At 44.6% G+C, this 7,109-nt stretch overlaps 1 long non-coding RNA gene across 1 annotated transcript; it reads left to right on the top strand.

The window, feature by feature from the left end:
- The first annotated feature begins 2,703 nt into the window (after positions 1-2,703).
- LOC311205322 lies at positions 2,704-4,498 on the top strand. The gene is made up of 3 exons (XR_014618148.1): positions 2,704-2,722; positions 4,166-4,288; positions 4,417-4,498. It is a non-coding gene; the product is annotated as an uncharacterized lncRNA (long non-coding RNA).
- The last annotated feature ends 2,611 nt before the right edge of the window (positions 4,499-7,109 follow it).

Here is a 7,109-nt window from a genome sequence, read left to right as displayed (position 1 = left end):
TTCCAGGAAGACTTCTTAACAGAAGGAATATGTAAGTGCCAAAATCTTTAGAAAAATTCTTTACTCCACAATTTAGATACTCAGTGTCCCCTCTGTTAGTGCCTTCCCTGCCTTGGAGAAGATAGTCACCAATAGAAGAGATGGTCACTGGGGACACAGAGCATGACCAGCTGTCTCAAGAAAAGCAGAGAGAAGCGAGAGACCAGGAGTGGCCTGGTGCAGCTTTTGCAGAGGAACTGTGGCAAGAGGAAATGTACAAGGATATGTGTGGCATGCACACATCATCAGAGATGCCAGAGTGGCCATACTGAGTCAGACTGTTTGTCAGTTTGACCCAGTATCGAGTCTCTGACAAGGGTCTAGCACACAAGGAAGAAAGACTACAAGAACAGGTTAGGTGTGTTTTCCCAGAATATTCTTCCAGCCATTGGAAAGTTGCAGCTCCTGATCCAGAAGGGTTATTCTGGTATTGCAAAGCCTGCAGTGGATATTTGTGAATTCACCTGGTTGTTTTCGATACAATGTGAATATTTTACCCCATCTCTGTTAAAAAAACGTTTCCTTTTTTCAGTTCTGCCCTGTCACCCCTCAGTGCCACCAGGTCCTGGTGGGACAACAAGCTCATGTGAAACAATGAACAGTCAGCCCCTACCCACCTTCCCATGCTGCTTGGTGGACCTCTGGTACATCTGGCCTTGGATACATTCTTTCCTGGGCTGGAGAGTCCTGGTCTCTGTGACTGCTCCTGGCATAAGAACTATTCCACCGTGGTTACCCATCTCTGAATGTTTTCCTATCCTCTTGTATTGGTGATAAGGACAGATGTGCCCTTTGTTGAGTGATACTAAAGTTATGAGGTTTCTCTGCAGCTGCCAGACCAGCCCTGCATTCAGCACTAGTCAGTGCAGGCCTTCCCTTCTTCCTCTGTCCTTTTCCTCCCCCTCCTCCTCTGTCATCGCCACTCCGCTTTACTTGTGGTTGGGCAGGGGATGCTGCACCTGTATTCCCCTTCGTGTCACCTTTCCTAATGATGCCCATCACATCTGCAGCTGAGGACCAAAGGACAGGTGGAGTGCAGGGCACTCACCAGCCCTCTAGCAGGAGCGGGTATCCCGGGGACTCTGTCTGGTGTGGGCTGTTGTGTCACCACTGCTCCTCCTGGGAGTAAGCTGATCCTGGGAGCAGGTTCCTTCCCTGAAAAACTGGGTAAGCTGGTGGCAGGGGAAGAAGTCAGAGAGGGAGGTGTGTGAGAGACAAACCCTTCACCATGAGATCCCCGGCCTCTTCTTCACAAGTTTAATAGTTGATGTCACAGCTGTGCTCTTTCCCCCCGCCCTGCCCCAGCATGTCGGTCCTGCGAGATGAAGGTCACCCTTCCCGTGCTGCTCTGCCCACACTCACACCCGTGAGCCTTCCTCTTACAAACTTCCTGGCCTTATTGTTGTGCCACACTGTGAGCTTACAGCCGGCTTTCTAGCTTTGCCCCTCGTCATTCCCTCCAGTGTTTTTCCAACATTACTGCTTTCCAAACACCTTCAGCCCCATGAAACAGCTACACATGTTTCTTCATTTCTTCTGGGTGTATTAGCTTGTGTTGTCCAGGTTGGATTTTATTAATATATCCTCCAGATAAGACTACTGCCTGCATGATAGAGTCTTTGCCTCCTACTATGAGATTAGCTACAAATTTAATTTGAGAGCTATTCATCCCCTCTCGATACCTACTATTAACAACAATAAAAGTAGGATTCAACAACTGAGGTTCCTAGCACCCTTCGGGTGCCTGTCCTTATTTCAGTCTATGGTTGTTGATCATTTGGTTTTATCTATTTACAGCCCTTCAAGTACTGTTTGGTATACAGAGCAGCACTCTGTCATGCTATTAATCACCTTCTTTGAAATGACTCTAGAAAAGATATTGGGCCGTGAGCCTGTACTTTTGGGATCACGTTAACGGTTTGCTGTCGCATTTCAATCACTCGCGCTGTGCAAAATAACCCAAGATGTCCCTCCCTCAGGGTATTAAGTAAAGATTGCAGCCCCTGAGATAAGGGAAGATTCTGACAAGCATTAATCTGCAGGGAGCAGTTTGGTAGGAAATAAAGGGCAAGAGCATCGCCCAACGGCCTTTCCTTGCGCAGGGGCTGCTGTACGCCGGTGCTTGCACATTTTGGGAGGCACCCTGTTTCCTCAGTATTCTCTCAGTGCTACAAATATCGGGGTGCCTTCAGGTGCTTTTCAGCATCCAGAGCTTTCAGTTTATGCAGATTTAGAAAATCCTTAATTAAACAACAGAAGGCATATTATCCTGTCTCCTTTCATCAGCTTGGTACCCATCAACTACAGCTGGCACAAACCAATTATCCCTGTGGCAACCACAGCTTTTGACAGTTCTTGACACAGACCGCTTTCAACTTGTAGGCACCCCATGCTATTTTTGTACTTTTGCAGATGCTCTGTGAACCTCCTTTTCTTCAGGGAAGGATTCCTGGAATTGTGCAGCAATGGCAGTCAAGAGAAGACCTTCAGGACTGGTCTTCAGCAGCAGCAGCCGATGACAGCATAGGAAAAGTTGGCCATCCTCATACTCAGGATGGAGAATGTTTCTGTCATGTTGAAGCTGATGGTTCAGCTTTCTTCTGGTGACTGTTGTTCCCTGTAGCCCACTGCTGCCAGGGTTGGTGATGGGTGCCCTGAGATAAGCCCTCCTGTTATCCATGAGGTATATGATGCATGTCACACCATGCTCTGGGAGATGGGGTATTGTCTCACAAAGCGCTGTCGTCAGCTCCAGACAGTGGAGCAGTGTGCAAGGCCACAGACACGTGTTGCAATGTTTGAGGGGAAGGGTAAAACACAGATACCGGGAGGTCTTTCGAGGCACTAAGGTCAGTTCACAGCTAATTAGAGGGCAGGAGGCTCTACCCTGCCACTGACCAGACTGGCTGTGCTTCATGGCAACAAACCATAGGTGATGGGGAGCTCAGGAGCTGTGCTGAGCATCTCCACCCCACTCAATGGCCAGGTTAGCCAGGGGCCCAGCACTTGCTTCCCACACGAAGACAGTCTCACGGCTTAAAGGGAGATTTAGCTTTTTCTTTCTTTTTTTTTTTTTTTTTTAAAGTTTGATCCACTTATCCTTCTCCAAGAGCCAAAAGCTATCGACTTAAACAGGCTTTGCATCAGGTTCCTAGTTTTTTGGAATGAGGCCCAGATGAAATGGTCCCAAACATCCTCATTTATAAAAATGTTATTTATTTTCCCTCTGTGCTTAGCTCTGTGACCAATCTAACAAAAGCATGAAGCATGCAGTAGGGCATATGCACTATCTTAAGGACAAAAAATGGTATTTTTTCATCACAACACTTCTCCACGGAGTTTTAGTCCAAATCTCCTCTCGTGGAAATCAATGAACATTTTAGAAGGGTGATCACAGAGGATCCAGGTAGAAACCCTCAACGCTTTTTGTTTACCTCATTAAGCTGCAGATCTGGGCTGCAAATACAGATTTAGGCTTGCATGCTTCCTCTTTTCTTTTAGCAGAAAACTTTGTTAGCATAATTTTTGGATAAATCCGCAATATACATGCTTTTAAAGAATCAATATAGAGATTGGCACAGTCAAGAGTCTGATTCCCACCCCCACCCCCCCCCCCCATCAGGTTGTTTCCTTAGGAATGAGAAACAGAATACCAAGTACCAGTCTGAGAAGTAGGAGAACAATCTTATCAAATGCAGATCATTCTCAGATTCCCAAAGTTTACATTTAAAAGGAGATGTCTAAGAACTTGAGATTGACGTTTTTATATGTTACGTATGGGGATGTTTTTTTGAAAAGAACTTTTAGGGAAACTTTTCCCAAACTACCTCCATGTGTACTTAGCTCTAATGGCCTTTTAAAAATTGTCTCTTTTGTAGAAGGGTAACAATTTGTAAAATTCTGTGTTAAAATTGTATGGATTTTTGTGAAGCCAGGAGACACCATGAGGTGTTTGGATACCTCTTTAACGCACTAGCAATTTAGTCTCTATAATTTTAACCACTGGAGGGCTCCCCGATTTTTTAATTAATTCAGTAGGACAGAGTATGAAAGAATGGAGGAAAGAGCTAGAGCAGAGTGATCCTAGTCACTCCCACAGTCGCTACAAATACTAAATTTCATGCAGATTCCAGGTATTCAGCTGTGTATTCCTCAACCAAAATCCTAGAAGAAACTGACTCGCCAGCACCAGGATCATCACAGACCATCCATTGGCCTGGTACAGTTAGGAGGATGCAGCCACACAGAGGTTGGTATGTGGTGCAGAATGAGGGGGAAAACTGAAAATCAAGGCATCTTAGTGTGGATGCATGCATTGCATCCCTAGGAAAGAAGGAATGAGCTTCATCAATGTTCTCCTCAAATCTTGTCTTTCAGAACTGCCTTTGTTCGATGCCACCCATCTCTCACCACGGTGAGCAGTACTTGGCGACTCTTTAGCAGAGAGGCATATTTGCTACTAATAAAATATTAACCCATATGAAGGGCTGGTAAAATATTTAAATATCAGACATTCCTCCACTCTTCAGCTTCCCACTTGGCACAAATCGCGGCCATGATTTGGAATCTGATCAAACATGCTTCATAGGTACAAAGAGGCTAATTTGTAGAGAAGGATTAATCCCTCTGCAAGACCAGGCTGGTTGGAATTCCTCTTTCCCCTTTTCATGCTACAAGGCTCTCAAACTTTTTTTCACATAGTGATTTTGTGGAGAAGTTTTTCACCAACATGACTTACTTTTGAGGCCACAGCAGCTAAAAAAATCCCTTGTTATCCACATGGCAAGTACTACACTATGAACATCTTTGCAGTGACCCTTCAGCGTACTTTGAGTTTGAGCCATAGAAGGGCAAAAAACATCAAGGCAAGCCCTGGAACCAGAAGCAAAGATGAAAACAGGTGGCAAGTCATGCCAAACGTAGTGTGGATACCTAGAGGTGGTGCAAATGAACTCCCTTTAGGACAGGGTAAGTGAACAGAAATGAGGGGAGCACATGGCAACATTCACCTCATGCAATGGAGTTGTACATACCATGGTGATGAAGACCACATTTCAATTACAAGTAGTGTTGAAGACTGTTTCTTTCTATTTTAGATGGGCTTCCCCATAATTTCCATGGGTACCTCTTAGCACTCTGTGAGAAATTGTGAATTATTATATCCTATGCATCTTTCTCCCACTGTTTCTGAGGGTGAAGGCTTCTGTCACATTCCCCTCACTTCTCCATCAAGAATCCTCATAAACTCTGTATGTCCTCACCGATGGCATCAGTACACTGAGAAAACACAACTGCAGTTTTAACAGGGACCTTCTGCACTGTGGGACCAGAGTTTGGGATTGATTGCTTTCTTTTACCCAGCTTATCTCCTTCCTCAGATTACTATTTCTCACTTCAAACAGAAGCTAGCTGACTTAAGAGCAAAGCTGTGTTAAGCCCGTTCTGTTCATCTACAGAGGCACAGCCCTTTGGCTGCTGACTTTTTCATCTAAATAAGCAGAGACACAGGGTGGGGAATCGGAAGCAATAATAAAACTGCCCTGGGAGGGAAAAACTACCTCAAAACTGTGAGAGGCATTTTGCTAGAGCAAGCTGTAGAAGTTCCTGTGGATCGTGATCTATCTGTTGGATAACCCTCCACATGCACACATTCACACCCCTTGCAGGGTTCCCTGCTGTCACGCTGTCCCATGGGACCCCTTCCAGCAGCGCCAGCTCTGCAGGGAGCCTCTTCTATCCCACAACTTGGGCACAGAGGTGGAAGTTCATGTGCTTGCCCCATCTTGGAATGCCTGGTTGACTTCCCTGTTTTCTCTCCCTGAAGCTGGCTGGAGACAGCTAAGCTGACATTGAAACATCAAAGTCACCCATCAATACTTTAAGCAAAAGTTGTTTCTTCTCTGCTGTAGGCATGTCTGGGTCTTCTGCTGCATTTTGAAGAAAGATGCCCTCCTAGTTCGCTCTGGAAGCAGACACAGGCGGCACCAAATAAACAATATCAGAGTAACTCTGTGGTCTGAAAAGGGGGACTTTTCCTCTCACTCAGAGCCAACTACCTACTCAGTCTGGATAAAAGCCCCATGTTCCACTGCATTTCTTGTTTTGTCATCACCAACACAGATACACACAGAGAAGCATCTTCCGGACGCATGTGTTGATCATTAGTTAAATAAATTAATTTAAACAATACTTTGCCATTAGAGCTATCATGGAACTTTGAAATCATTAAGTGTTCAATTATTTCCTAGAAAAGCTTTGAAGTGCTGCTTTTAAATTCAGCTCTCCAGCTGCTATCGGCGAGTTGCAGAACAGGGCATTTGCATACCCCAGCTTGGATGCTGGCAGCCTTCCTGTCTATTATTTTATTGGGTCTAGATGCAGATTGTGGCAATAATATAAAGGTTTGTCAAAGTGTTTTTTACTGTTTGGTTTCAAATTTACATTACAAACGCCTCTTAAAAAGAGATCCAGTTAAACTCAGCTTGGCCTGTTGCCTGGGAAATTTTCTGTGTGGTGTTTAATATTAAATATAGCTCTTGAAGATTTCTTTATTTGCTGAAGTGTTTGTAATTATTTCTGTTTTCATCACGGTTTGAAATTGGCTATTTCATGAGCACACAGGTGAGAATGAGACTCTTCCTATGCTTCTTGCCAACATCACCATCATTTTGTTAATCGCTGAAAAGCCATTGCTAACACATCAGCCTGCAGAAGATGAGAAAGGGCGAACCGAAGGGTTTCTGTAAGAACGCCTGAAGAAATGGCAGAAACACGATACAGCTTTCAAACACAGACAAGGCTTCATTCTTTCTGTCTTGTTTGATAAAAAATGAACCACATAGTGAATGCTGTAGCTTCGTGTTACTCCTGTCAAATCTTTAGTAAGTGGGTGTCCAGGGAATTAGATCATAAGCGGAGGGAATGTTCCTCTCATTCGAAAGGTTTCTCATTGTGTTTATTAATTTAACCGTTAACTTTAAGAAGGCAAAATAGGCTGCTTCAAAAGGGATTCAATGAAGCGGGATCTTTCTGACCCCTTTGCAGGCTATTCTGAGAGACACTTACCCTAT

Source organism: Gallinula chloropus (assembly GCF_964237585.1).
Source record: "Gallinula chloropus genome assembly, chromosome: 2".
Taxonomy (NCBI): domain Eukaryota; kingdom Metazoa; phylum Chordata; class Aves; order Gruiformes; family Rallidae; genus Gallinula; species Gallinula chloropus.
This window is presented reverse-complemented; position numbering and strand designations above follow the sequence as displayed.